Here is a 14,992-nt window from a genome sequence, read left to right on the forward strand (position 1 = left end):
TTCAGTGCTCTAGGAGCAATACTTTAAATTCCATTGCATGTGTTTTAAACACAACCCTAAATAGCCGTCTTCCTGTTGGGCTGGGGTAAAAAGTAAGAGTGTGAAGTAGGCTATATATGAAACGATGAGATCTATATGTGTACCAAGTTTCATATTATTACATGCAAGTGTGTTTGATTTATGGACCAAATTTTCAGACCAAGTTTATTGACCAAGTTAATCTGATTAATAAACTAATTATATAAAACTATTGTCAATGCACTACAATTAAACTAGTTATATGTCTTTACTTATAAAAAATAAAAATAAAAACGTATTTAAAAAATACCAGGCTTGAGAAATGTATTTTCTTTATGCAGGTCATACACACAGCAGTGAAATGGTTAAGCCCCCTCCCCCTGCACACTCACACACACACAGACAGCCAGCCAGCCAGCCAAAGACACAGAGACATGTAGGCTCAGAGTGACCATATTCAAACAAAAATATCTGAGTTTCTGTGGGTCCTAGCTAATAAGTGTAAATTAGAAAGTTGTCCGGCTCGAGGAGTACAATATACATACCAATTTTTGTAACTCTAGTTAAAACTAACAACCCCACTTTTGTCAAAAGGTGGCGCTACTGAGCCCTCACCACGCCCGTTTCTGAAACTTTGCACATGTCTACTGGCTAATAAATGTGATGTGTCTGTCGAGTTTCATGCATTTTGAAGCATGCTAAGGGTCTCAAAAGCATCCTAAAAGCATCCTAAAAGAAGGGTAAAGTTTGATGCGTCGCCACGGCAACAGTTTCAAAGATATCAAGAATCCATTCACAGGTCTACATCTATCGTATGTTTACATTATACAGATGAAGTTTGAAGCAAATCGGGTAAAAATAAAAGGGTGATATCAAAGCATTTTGAAAGTGACACACTTCCTGCTGCCAGTTGGTGGCGCTATAACTTTGACTCACAATAGTCACATCCATGTGATCGTCCTCTTACAGCGAACACACTGCTGAAGTTTCATCAAGATCAGTTAATGTATGCTGAAGTTATAACACACTTCCTGTTTCACGTTTCTCGCCATGATTTCGTTTCCTCGCCACGGACAAACCGTTCGAGATATCAAAAATCCCCTCGCAAACTTTCATCCTCAATGTCTTGACTTCACGCTGACCGAGTTTCGTCGAATGTGGATCAAAGCTCTAGGAGGAGTATATGACATTCCATTGCGAGCGTTTTACAAACAAACCTCAATAGCCGACTTCCTGTTGGGCTGGGGTAAAAAGTAAGAGTGTGAGGTATAGATGAAACGATGAGATCAACATGTGTACCGAGTTTCATATTATTACATACAAGCGTGTTTGAGTTATGGACCAAGTGTTCGGACCCCGTTCCAGGGGGCGCTGACGAGCCGCCCTACCACGCCCGGGTACCAGCTTCAGCCCGGCTCTGATGGCCGCGGGTTCTGACCCGTGTGCAAAGTTTCAAGAGTTTTCGAGCACGTTAAGGGCCCCAAAAGTGCCCAAAAGGTAGTAAAATAATAATTATTATAATAATAATAAATATAGCTGCGAGCAGCGATGGCGGGCCCAAGCCGGTGGCACCGCAACCCCGGTTCCTTTAGTTACCTAAAGGCACCCGGGTAGCGGTGCCGAAGGCTTTGGCCCTTTTATGATTAAATGTTAAAACGGCTTGCCATACTCTGTCATTTCGACTAGTCACAATTATGTTACAGATGTCTTAAATGATAATACAAACTATCCAAAATGTAATTACGAATAGACAGAAAGACGTTGTTGATATCTACAATGTTAATTCCGGACAGGCAAACTTAGCTTTTAAATGTTAAAAGGGCTTGCCATACAGGGACGTAGGCTCAGAGAGAGGCTCACCATATTCAAACCAAAATATCTGACTTCCTCTTGGTCCGAGCTAATGACTATGTATTAGAAAGTTGTCCGGCTTGAGGAGTACAATGTATATACCGATTTTTGTAACTGTAGATAAAACTAACAACCCCACTTTTGTCAAAAGGTGGCGCTATTTAGTCCTTGCACATTGCCCGTTTCTGAAACTTTGCACGTCTACTGGCTAATAAATGTGATGTATCTGTTGAGTTTCAAGCAATTTCAATTTCAATTTGACTGTTGAAAAGAAGTGCGCCGATTAGATACTCAGGATCGGTATCGGCTCTGACACTGCCATCTTTGACGAGGCTGATTCAAATTCTATATTGTGCATATACTATTCTGTTAGGCACAAAGGCACAAAAACTTTCTAAAGTACCATAAAGTTTTTGTGTACTGTATTATTAGTGTTCTGAAGCTATTATGTGATATAGAAATTAATATTTAAGTCATTAAATTCAAGAACACAAACTTTTCCCTCTCTGCGCCTGTCAGTCATTCTCCATTCAGCATTCAAACAGCACGTCACATTCGGTTACAGTCAATGATGAAACGATCTTCAATGATTCAATGTTAATCCTATTATACTGGATCTTTAAGATAAAGGTCTAAAGGTCTATATTTTCGAATGAAGAAACTTTTTCTTGCTGGACTTTATTGCTGTAACTTAATCGTGTTACTTTCTACCGGGTGTCGGACACTGTCGGTTAGATCACAACACTAGAGTCAGAGCACTATAATTGTTCTTCACGCACACAGTAACTGAAATTTAAAACCTTTAAAAGAAAAGGCTCAATAAACTATTGCATAGATAGATAATGTATAATACACTGTTCATAAATATGTATTTCCTTTGTGCTTTGAACTTTTCAATACGGACTCAATGCGCTGTAACTTCATGTGGCTTCAAGCACATCATTCTCCGCTCGGGATGCACATAAGTGCTTTGTGCTGCACCGTATTGGAGCCGTAATATCATAATGCAGTGACGTAATGACAGATTATTAATTGCCTTTCAATTATATGTTGCTTTATAGCAGCCATGGCTATATTTTTTTTTAATGATTTTTGTTATCTTGTTTTTCATGAATGTATTTTTCAAAAATAAGAGCAATGTGTATTATCTATTATTAATATGGTTTATAATAGCATTTTTGTCATAGATTATGACAAAGTAATCATATGATCCACCAGCGAGGAACCAGCAGAACAGAGTGAACATTCTTTCTGTTTAGTTCAATCCTACTTAATAGGAATTTATTTAAAATGCTCGCTCTACTCCACACCATTAATGTCTTGTGCGGACATCCGTATTTTGACTTTCGGTTTTAAGTAAGCGATTTAAAAGCTCCCAAGTCCCAGCGGAGTCACACGTTGATTAACCGGTGGGAATATACACAATAGGCCTACCTGATATTGAACACAAGAGGGCAGTATAGCACTACGTATGACTCAGATTATTATTTTTTTATGAATTTTACAACAATTCTGGCTGTTTTTGAACGTAAACACAATTCTTAAATGAAAAAAAAGGAAAAATTGGGGAAGTTATAATATTTGTATAATTTAATTTAGAAACAAATGATGTATAATTACATTTTTAGAAGATATGAGGCTTTTAGTGTTTACTTTTTTGACATTACTTTAATCTTTTGCCATAGTTGCACATGTCTATTGGCTAATAAATGTGATGTATCTGTTGAGTTTCAAGCAATTTCAAGCAAGCTAAGAGTCCCAAAAGCATCAAAAAATAATGTTAAAGTTTGTTTCGTTGCCACGGCATTTTGAAAGTGACACACTTCCTGCTGCCAGTTGGTGGCGCTATAACTTTGACTCACAATAGTCACATCCATGTGATCGGTCTCTTACAGCGAAAACACTGCTGAAGTTTCATCAAGATCAGTTAATGTATGCTGAAGTTATAACACACATCCTGTTCCATGTTTCTCGCCATAATTTCGTTTCCTCGCCACGGCCAAACCGTTCGAGATATCAAAAATCCCGTGGCACTTTTTCATCCTTAATGTCTTGACTTCACGCTGATCGAGTTTCGTCGAATTTGGTTCAGTGCTCTAGGAGCAATAATTTAAATTACATTGCATGTGTTTTAAACACAACCCTAAATAGCCAACTTCCTGTTGGGCTGGGGTAAAAAGTAAGAGTGTGAAGTATATATGAAACGATGAGATCTATATGTGTACCAAGTTTCATATTATTACATGCAAGTGTGTTTGATTTATGGACCAAATTTTCAGACCAAGTTTATTGACCAAGTTAATCTGATTAATAAACTAATTATATAAAACTATTGTCAATTCACTACAATTAAACTAGTTATATGCCTTTACTTATAAAAAATAAAAATAAAAACTTATTTAAAAAATACCAGGCTTGAGAAATGTATTTTCTTTATGCAGGTCATACACACAGCAGTGAAATGGTTAAGCCCCCTCCCCCTGCACACACACACACACACACACACACAGAGACAGCCAGCCAGCCAGCCAAAGGCTCAGAGTGGCCATATTCAAACAAAAATATCTGACTTTCTGTGGGTCCTAGCTAATAAGTGTCAATTAGAAAGTTGTCCGGCTCGAGGAGTACAATATACATACCAATTTTTGTAACTCTAGTTAAAACTAACCACCCCACTTTTGTCAAAAGGTGGCGCTACTGAGCCCTCACCACGCCCGTTTCTGCAACTTTGCACATGTCTACTGGCTAATAAATGTGATGTGTCTGTCGAGTTTCATGCAATTTGAAGCATGCTAAGGGTCTCAAAAGCATCCTAAAAGCATCCTAAAAGAAGGGTAAAGTTTGATGCGTCGCCACGGCAACAGTTTCAAAGATATCAAGAATCCATTCACAGGTCTACATCTGTCGTATGTTTACATTATACATATGAAGTTTGAAGCAAATCGGGTAAAAATAAAAGGGTGATATCTAAGCATTTTGAAAGTGACACACTTCCTGCTGCCAGTTGGTGGCGCTATAACTTTGACTCACAATAGTCACATCCATGTGATCGTCCTCTTACAGCGAACACACTGCTGAAGTTTCATCAAGATCAGTTAATGTATGCTGAAGTTATAACACACTTCCTGTTTCACGTTTCTCGCCATGATTTCGTTTCCTCGCCACGGACAAACCGTTCGAGATATAAAAAATCCCCTCGCAAACTTTCATCCTCAATGTCTTGACTTCACGCTGACCGAGTTTCGTCGAATGTGGATCAAAGCTCTAGGAGGAGTATTTGACATTCCATTGCGAGCGTTTTACAAACAAACCTCAATAGCCAAATTCCTGTTGGGCTGGGGTAAAAAGTAAGAGCGCGAGGTATAGATGAAACGATGAGATCAACGTGTGTACCGAGTTTCATATTATTACATACAAGCGTGTTTGAGTTATGGACCAAGTGTTCGGACCCCGTTCCAGGGGGCGCTGACGAGCTGCCCTGCCACGCCCGGGTACCATCTTCAGCCCGGCTCTGATGGCCGCGGGTTCTGACCCGTGTGCAAAGTTTCAAGAGTTTTCGAGCACGTTAAGGGCCCCAAAAGTGCCCAAAAGGTAGCAAAATAATAATAATACTAAAGAATAACGAGCAGCGATGGCGGGCCCAAGCCGGTGGCACCGCAACCCCGGTTCCTTTAGTTACCTAAATGCACCCGGGTGGCGGTGCCGAAGGCTTTGGCCCTTTTATGATTAAATGTTAAAACGGCTTGCCATACTCTGTCATTTCGACTAGTCACAATTATGTTACAGATATCTTAAATGATAATACAAACTATCCAAAATGTAATTACGAATAGACAGAAAGACGTTGTTGATATCTACAATGTTAATTCCGGACAGGCAAACTTAGCTTTTAAATGTTAAAAGGGCTTGCCATACAGGGATGTAGGCTCAGAGAGAGGCTCACCATATTCAAACCAAAATATCTGACTTCCTCTTGGTCCGAGCTAATGACTATGTATTAGAAAGTTGTCCGGCTTGAGGAGTACAATGTATATAGCGATTTTTGTAACTGTAGATAAAACTAACAACCCCACTTTTGTCAAAAGGTGGCACTATTTAGTCCTTGCACTATGCCCGTTTCTGAAACGTTGCACATGTCTACTGGCTAATAAATGTGATGTATCTGTTGAGTTTCAAGCAATTTCAATTTCAATTTCAATTTGACTGTTGAAAAGAAGTGCGCCGATTAGATACTCAGGATCGGTATCGGCTCTGACACTGCCATCTTTGACGAGGCTGATTCAAATTCTATATTGTGCATATATACTATTCTATGTTAGGCACAAAGGCACAAAAACTTTCTAAAGTACCATAAAGTTTTTGTGTACTGTATTATTAGTGTTCTGAAGCTATTATGTGATATAGAAATTAATATTTAAGTCATTAAATTCAAGAACACAAACTTTTCCCTCTCTGCGCCTGTCAGTCATTCTCCATTCAGCATTCAAACAGCACGTCACATTCGGTTACAGTCAATGATGAAACGATCTTCAAGATGATTGAATGTTAATCCTATTATACTGGATCTTTAAGATAAAGGTCTAAATGTCTATATTTTCGAATGAAGAAACTTTTTCTTGCTGGACTTTATTGCTGTAACTTAACCGTGTTACTTTCTACCGGGTGTCGGACGCTGTCGGTTAGATCACAACACTAGAGTCAGAGCACTATAATTGTTCTTCACGCACACAGTAACTGAAATTTAAAACCTTTAAAAGAGAAGGCTCAATAAACTATTGCATAGATAGATAATGTATAATACACTGTTCATAAATATGTATTTCCTTTGTGCTTTGAACTTTTCAATACGGATTCACTGCGCTGTAACTTCATGAGGCTTCAAGCACATCATTCTCCGCTCGGGATGCACATAAGTGCTTTGTGCTGCACCGTATCGGAGCCGTAATATCATAATGCAGTGACGTAATGACAGATTATTAATTGCCTTTCAATTATATGTTGCTGCGTCATTAAACATCTGTCCTATGCATTTCAAACATTTATAGCAGCCATGGCTATATTTTTTTTATGATTTTTGTTATCTTGTTTTTCATGAATGTATTTTTCAAAAATAAGAGCAATGTGTATTATCTATTATTAATATGGTTTATAATAGCATTTTTGTCATAGATTATGACAAAGTAATCATATGATCCACCAGCGAGGAACCAGCAGAACAGAGTGAACATTCTTTCTGTTTAGTTCAATCCTACTTAATAGGAATTTATTTAAAATGCTCGCTCTACTCCACACCATTAATGTCTTGTGCGGACATCCGTATTTCGACTTTCGATTTTAAGTAAGCGATTTAAAAGCTCCCAAGTCCCAGCGGAGTCACACGTTGATTAACCGGTGGGAATATACACAATAGGCCTACCTGATATTGAACACAAGAGGGCAGTATAGCACTACGTATGACTCAGATTATTATTTTTTTATGAATTTTACAACAATTATGGCTGTTTTTGAACGTAAACATAATTCTTAAATGAAAAAAAGGAAAAATTGGGGAAGTTATAATATTTGTATAATTTAATTTAGAAACAAATGATGTATAATTACATTTTTAGAAGATATGAGGCTTTTAGTGTTTACTTTTTTGACATTACTTTAATCTTTTGCCATAGTTGCACATGTCTACTGGCTAATAAATGTGATGTATCTGTTGAGTTTCAAGCAATTTCAAGCATGCTAAGAGTCCCAAAAGCATCAAAAAAGAATGTTAAAGTTCGATTCGTTGCCACGGCAACAGTATCAAAGATATCAAAAATTCATTCACAGGTCTACATCTGCCGTGTATTTACATTATACAGATGAAGTTTGAAGCAAATCGGTTAAAAATAAGAGATTGGTTTCAAAGCATTTTGAAAGTGACACACTTCCTGCTGCCAGTTGGTGGCGCTATAATTTTGACTCACAATAGTCACATCCATGTGATCGGTCTCTTACAGCGAAAACACTGCTGAAGTTTCATCAAGATCAGTTAATGTATGCTGAAGTTATAACACACATCCTGTTTCATGTTTCTCGCCATAATTTCGTTTCCTCGCCACGGCCAAACCGTTCGAGATATAAAAAATTCCTTGGCACCTTTTCATTCTTAATGTCTTGACTTCACGCTGATCGAGTTTTGTCGAATTTGGTTCAGTGCTCTAGGAGCAATACTTTAAATTCCATTGCATGTGTTTTAAACACAACCCTAAATAGCCGTCTTCCTGTTGGGCTGGGGTAAAAAGTAAGAGTGTGAAGTAGGCTATATATGAAACGATGAGATCTATATGTGTACCAAGTTTCATATTATTACATGCAAGTGTGTTTGATTTATGGACCAAATTTTCAGACCAAGTTTATTGACCAAGTTAATCTGATTAATAAACTAATTATATAAAACTATTGTCAATGCACTACAATTAAACTAGTTATATGTCTTTACTTATAAAAAATAAAAATAAAAACTTATTTAAAAAATACCAGGCTTGAGAAATGTATTTTCTTTATGCAGGTCATACACACAGCAGTGAAATGGTTAAGCCCCCTCCCCCTGCACACTCACACACACACAGACAGCCAGCCAGCCAGCCAAAGACACAGAGACATGTAGGCTCAGAGTGACCATATTCAAACAAAAATATCTGAGTTTCTGTGGGTCCTAGCTAATAAGTGTAAATTAGAAAGTTGTCCGGCTCGAGGAGTACAATATACATACCAATTTTTGTAACTCTAGTTAAAACTAACAACCCCACTTTTGTCAAAAGGTGGCGCTACTGAGCCCTCACCACGCCCGTTTCTGAAACTTTGCACATGTCTACTGGCTAATAAATGTGATGTGTCTGTCGAGTTTCATGCATTTTGAAGCATGCTAAGGGTCTCAAAAGCATCCTAAAAGCATCCTAAAAGAAGGGTAAAGTTTGATGCGTCGCCACGGCAACAGTTTCAAAGATATCAAGAATCCATTCACAGGTCTACATCTATCGTATGTTTACATTATACAGATGAAGTTTGAAGCAAATCGGGTAAAAATAAAAGGGTGATATCAAAGCATTTTGAAAGTGACACACTTCCTGCTGCCAGTTGGTGGCGCTATAACTTTGACTCACAATAGTCACATCCATGTGATCGTCCTCTTACAGCGAACACACTGCTGAAGTTTCATCAAGATCAGTTAATGTATGCTGAAGTTATAACACACTTCCTGTTTCACGTTTCTCGCCATGATTTCGTTTCCTCGCCACGGACAAACCGTTCGAGATATCAAAAATCCCCTCGCAAACTTTCATCCTCAATGTCTTGACTTCACGCTGACTGAGTTTTAGTCGAATTTGGATCAAAGCTCTAGGAGGAGTATTTGACATTCCATTGCGAGCGTTTTACAAACAAACCTCAATAGCCGACTTCCTGTTGGGCTGGGGTAAAAAGTAAGAGCGCGAGGTATAGATGAAACGATGAGATCAACATGTGTACCGAGTTTCATATTATTACATACAAGCGTGTTTGAGTTATGGACCAAGTGTTCGGACCCCGTTCCAGGGGGCGCTGACGAGCCGCCCTGCCACGCCCGGGTACCATCTTCAGCCCGGCTCTGATGGCCGCGGGTTCTGACCCGTGTGCAAAGTTTCAAGAGTTTTCGAGCATGTTAAGGGCCCCAAAAATGCCCAAAAGGTAGCAGAAAAATAAAAAGAAGAAGAAGAATAATAAATAATCCCAAGGAAAACAATAGGGCCTTCGCCCCTTCAGGGCTTGGGCCCTAATAATAGAAAAGAAAAATAATCCCAAGGAAAACAATAGGGCCTTCGCCCTTTCAGGGCTTGGGCCCTAATAATAATCCCAAGGAAAACAATAGGGCCTTCGCCCTTTCAGGGCTTGGGCCCTAACAAGTTCATATCAGGTAATGTTGCCATTCTTATAGAGTAATGAGATAGGATATGTTATGGTTAAAGTTGTTACTGTTTGTGGAAGCAGTTACTGTACAGTTACAGCACTTTTATTAGGGCCCAAGCCCTGAAAGGGCGAAGGCCCTATTGTTTTCCTTCCGATTATTAGGGCCCAAGCCCTGAAAGGGCGAAGGCCCTATTGTTTTCCTTGGGATTATTTTTCTTTACTATTATTATTATTATTATAATAATTATTATTTTACTACCTTTTGGGCACTTTTGGGGCCCTTAACATGCTCGAAAACTCTTGAAACTTTGCACACGGGTCAGAACCCGCGGCCATCAGAGCCGGGCTGAAGCTGGTACCCGGGCGTGGTAGGGCGGCTCGTCAGCGCCCCCTGGAACGGGGTCCGAACACTTGGTCCATAACTCAAACACGCTTGTATGTAATAATATGAAACTCGGTACACATGTTGATCTCATCGTTTCATCTATACCTCACACTCTTACTTTTTACCCCAGCCCAACAGGAAGTCGGCTATTGAGGTTTGTTTGTAAAACGCTCGCAATGGAATGTCATATACTCCTCCTAGAGCTTTGATCCAAATTCGACGAAACTCTGTCAGCGTGAAGTCAAGACATTGAGGATGAAAGTTTGCGAGGGGATTTTTTATATCTGGAACGGTTTGTCCGTGGCGAGGAAACGAAATCATGGCGAGAAACGTGAAACAGGAAGTGTGTTATAACTTCAGCATACATTAACTGATCTTGATGAAACTTCAGCAGTGTGTTCGCTGTAAGAGGACGATCACATGGATGTGACTATTGTGAGTCAAAGTTATAGCGCCACCAACTGGCAGCAGGAAGTGTGTCACTTTCAAAATGCTTTGATATCACCCTTTTATTTTTACCCGATTTGCTTCAAACTTCATATGTATAATGTAAACATACGGCAGATGTAGACCTGTGAATGGATTCTTAATATCTTTGAAACTGTTGCCGTGGCGACGCATCAAACTTTACCCTTCTTTTAGGATGCTTTTTGGATGCTTTTGAGACCCTTAGCATGCTTCAAAATGCATGAAACTCGACAGACACATCACATTTATTAGCCAGTAGACATGTGCAAAGTTTCAGAAACGGGCGTGGTGAGGGCTCAGTAGCGCCACCTTTTGACAAAAGTGGGGTTGTTAGTTTTAACTAGAGTTACAAAAATTGGTATGTATATTGTACTCCTCGAGCCGGACAACTTTCTAATTGACACTTATTAGCTAGGACCCACAGAAAGTCAGATATTTTTGTTTGAATATGGCCACTCTGAGCCTACATGTGTCTGTGTCTCTGTGTCTTTGGCTGGCTGGCTGACTGACTGGCTGGCTGGCTGGCTGGCTGTCTGTGTGTGTGTGTGTGTGTGTGTGTGTGTGTGTGCAGGGGGAGGGGGCTTAACCATTTCACTGCTGTGTGTATGACCTGCATAAAGAAAATACATTTCTCAAGCCTGGTATTTTTTAAATAAGTTTTTATTTTTATTTTTTATGAGTAAAGGCATATAACTAGTTTAATTGTAGTGAATTGACAATAGTTTTATATAATTAGTTTATTAATCAGATTAACTTGGTCAATAAACTTGGTCTGAAAATTTGGTCCATAAATCAAACACACTTGCATGTAATAATATGAAACTTGGTACACATATAGATCTCATCGTTTCATATATACTTCACACTCTTACTTTTTACCCCAGCCCAACAGGAAGTCGGCTATTTAGGGTTGTGTTTAAAACACATGCAATGGAATTTAAATTATTGCTCCTAGAGCACTGAACCAAATTCGACGAAACTCGATCAGCGTGAAGTCAAGACATTAAGGATGAAAAAGTGCCACAGGATTTTTGATACCTCGAACGGTTTGGCCGTGGCGAGGAAACTAAATTATGGCGAGAAACATGAAACAGGATGTGTGTTATAACTTCAGCATACATTAACTGATCTTGATGAAACTTCAGCAGTGTTTTCGCTGTAAGAGACCGATCACATGGATGTGACTATTGTGAGTCAAAGTTATAGCGCCACCAACTGGCAGCAGGAAGTGTGTCACTTTCAAAATGCTTTGAAATCACTCTCTTATTTTTAACCGATTTGCTTCAAACTTCATCTGTATAATGTAAATACACGGCAGATGTAGACCTGTGAATGAATTTTTGATATCTTTGATACTGTTGCCGTGGCAACGAAACAAACTTTAACATTCTTTTTTGATGCTTTTGGGACTCTTAGCATGCTTGAAATTGCTTGAAACTCAACAGATACATCACATTTATTAGCCAGTAGACATGTGCAACTATGGCAAAAGATTAAAGTAATGTGAAAAAAGTAAACACTAAAAGCCTCATATCTTCTAAAAATGTAATTATACATCATTTGTTTCTAAATTAAATTATACAAATATTATAACTTCCCCAATTTTTCCCTTTTTTCATTTAAGAATTATGTTTACGTTCAAAAACAGCCAGAATTGTTGTAAAATTCAGAAAAAAATAATAATCTGAGTCATACGTAGTGCTATACTGCCCTCTTGTGTTCAATATCAGGTAAGCCTATTGTGTATATTCCCACCGGTTAATCAACGTGTGACTCCGCTGGGACTTGGGAGCTTTTAAATCGCTTACTTAAAACCGAAAGTCAAAATACGGATGTCCGCACAAGACATTAATGGTGTGGAGTAGAGCGAGCATTTTAAATAAATTCCTATTAAGTAGGATTGAACTAAACAGAAAGAATGTTCACTCTGTTCTGCTGGTTCCTCGCTGGTGGATCATATGATTACTTTGTCATAATCTATGACAAAAATGCTATTATAAACTATATTAATAATAGATAATACACATTGCTCTTATTTTTAAAAAATACATTCATGAAAAACAAGATAACAAAAATCATAAAAAGATATAGCCATGGCTGCTATAAATGTTTGAAATGCATAGGACAGATGTTTAATGACGCAGCAACATATAATTGAAAGGCAATTAATAATCTGTCATTACGTCACTGCATTATGATATTACGGCTCCAATACGGTGCAGCACAAAGCACTTATGTGCATCCCGAGCGGAGAATGATGTGCTTGAAGCCACATGAAGTTACAGCGCATTGAGTCCGTATTGAAAAGTTCAAAGCACAAAGGAAATACATATTTATGAACAGTGTATTATACATTATATATCTATGCAATAGTTTATTGAGCCTTTTCTTTTAAAGGTTTTAAATTTCAGTTACTGTGTGCGTGAAGAACAATTATAGTGCTCTGACTCTAGTGTTGTGATCTAACCGACAGCGTCTGACACCCGGTAGAAAGTAACACGATTAAGTTACAGCAATAAAGTCCAGCAAGAAAAAGTTTCTTCATTCGAAAATATAGACCTTTAGACCTTTATCTTAAAGACCCAGTATAATAGGATTAACATTGAATCATCTTGAAGATCGTTTCATCATTGACTGTAACCGAATGCGACGTGCTGTTTGAATGCTGAATGGAGAATGACTGACAGGCGCAGAGAGGGAAAAGTTTACGTGTTCTTGAATTTAATGACTTAAATATTAATTTCTATATCACATAATAGCTTCAGAACACTTATAATACAGTACACAAAAACTTTATGGTACTTTAGAAAGTTTTTGTGCCTTTGTGCCTTACATAGAATAGTATATGCACAATATAGAATTTGAATCAGCCTCGTCAAAGATGGCAGTGTCAGAGCCGATACCGATCCTGAGTATCTAATCGGCGCACTTCTTTTCAACAGTCAAATTGAAATTGAAATTGCTTGAAACTCAACAGATACATCACATTTATTAGCCAGTAGACGTGCAAAGTTTCAGAAACGGGCATGGTGCAAGGACTAAATAGCGCCACCTTTTGACAAAAGTGGGGTTGTTAGTTTTATCTACAGTTACAAAAATCGGTATATACATTTTACTCCTCAAGCCGGACAACTTTCTATTACATAGTCATTAGCTCGGACCAAGAGGAAGTCAGATATTTTGGTTTGAATATGGTGAGCCTCTCTCTGAGCCTACATCCCTGTATGGCAAGCCCTTTTAACATTTAAAAGCTAAGTTTGCCTATCCGGAATTAACATTGTAGATATCAACAACGTCTTTCTGTCTATTCGTAATTACATTTTGGATAGTTTCTATTATCATTTAAGATATCTGTAACATAATTTTGACTAGTCGAAATGACAGAGTATGGCAAGCCGTTTTAACATTTAATCATGAAAGGGCCAAAGCCTTCGGCACCGCCACCCGGGTGCCTTTAGGTAACTAAAGGAACCGGGGTTGCGGTGCCACCGGCTTGGGCCCGCCATCGCTGCTCGCAGCTATATTTTTTTTTTTTTTTTTTCTTTTATTTTTCTAACGACTATTCGGGCACTTTTGGGGCCCTTAACATGCTCGAAAACTCTTGAAACTTTGCACACGGGTCAGAACCCGCGGCCATCAGGGCCGGGCTGAAGCTGGTACCCGGGCGTGGCAGGGGGGCTCGACAGCGCCCCCTGGAACGGGGTCCGAACACTTGGTCCATAAATCAAACACGCTTGCATGTAATAATATGAAACTCGGTACACATGTTGATCTCATCGTTTCATCTATACCTCGCACTTTTACTTTTTACCCCAGCCCAACAGGAAGTCGGCTATTTAGGGTTGTTCGTAAAACACTCGCAATGGAATTTTTAATACTCCTCCTAGAGCTTTGATCCAAATTCGACGAAAACTCGGTCAGCGTGAAGTCAAGACATTGAGGATGAAAGTTTGCGAGGGGATTTTTGATATCTCGAACGGTTTGGCCGTGGCGAGGAAACAAAATTATGGCGAGAAACGTGAAACAGGAAGTGTATCATAACTTCAGCACACATCAACCGATCTTGATGAAACTTCAGCAGTGTGTTCGCTGTAAGAGGACGATCACATGGATGTGAATATTGTGAGTCAAAGTTATAGCGCCACCAACTGGCAGCAGGAAGTGTGTCATTTTCAAAATGCTTTGAAATCACCCTCTAATTTTAACTCGATTTGCTTCAAACTTCATCTGTATAATGCAAATACATGGCAGATGAAGACCTGTAAATGGATTCTTGATATCTTTGAAACTGTTGCCGTGGCAACGCATCAAACTTTACCATTCTTTTAGGATGCTTTTGAGACTCTTAGCATG

The sequence above is a fragment of the Pimephales promelas genome, chromosome 7 (assembly GCF_988280905.1).
Source record: "Pimephales promelas chromosome 7, fPimPro1.hap1.1, whole genome shotgun sequence".
NCBI classification, from domain to species: Eukaryota; Metazoa; Chordata; class Actinopteri; order Cypriniformes; family Leuciscidae; genus Pimephales; species Pimephales promelas.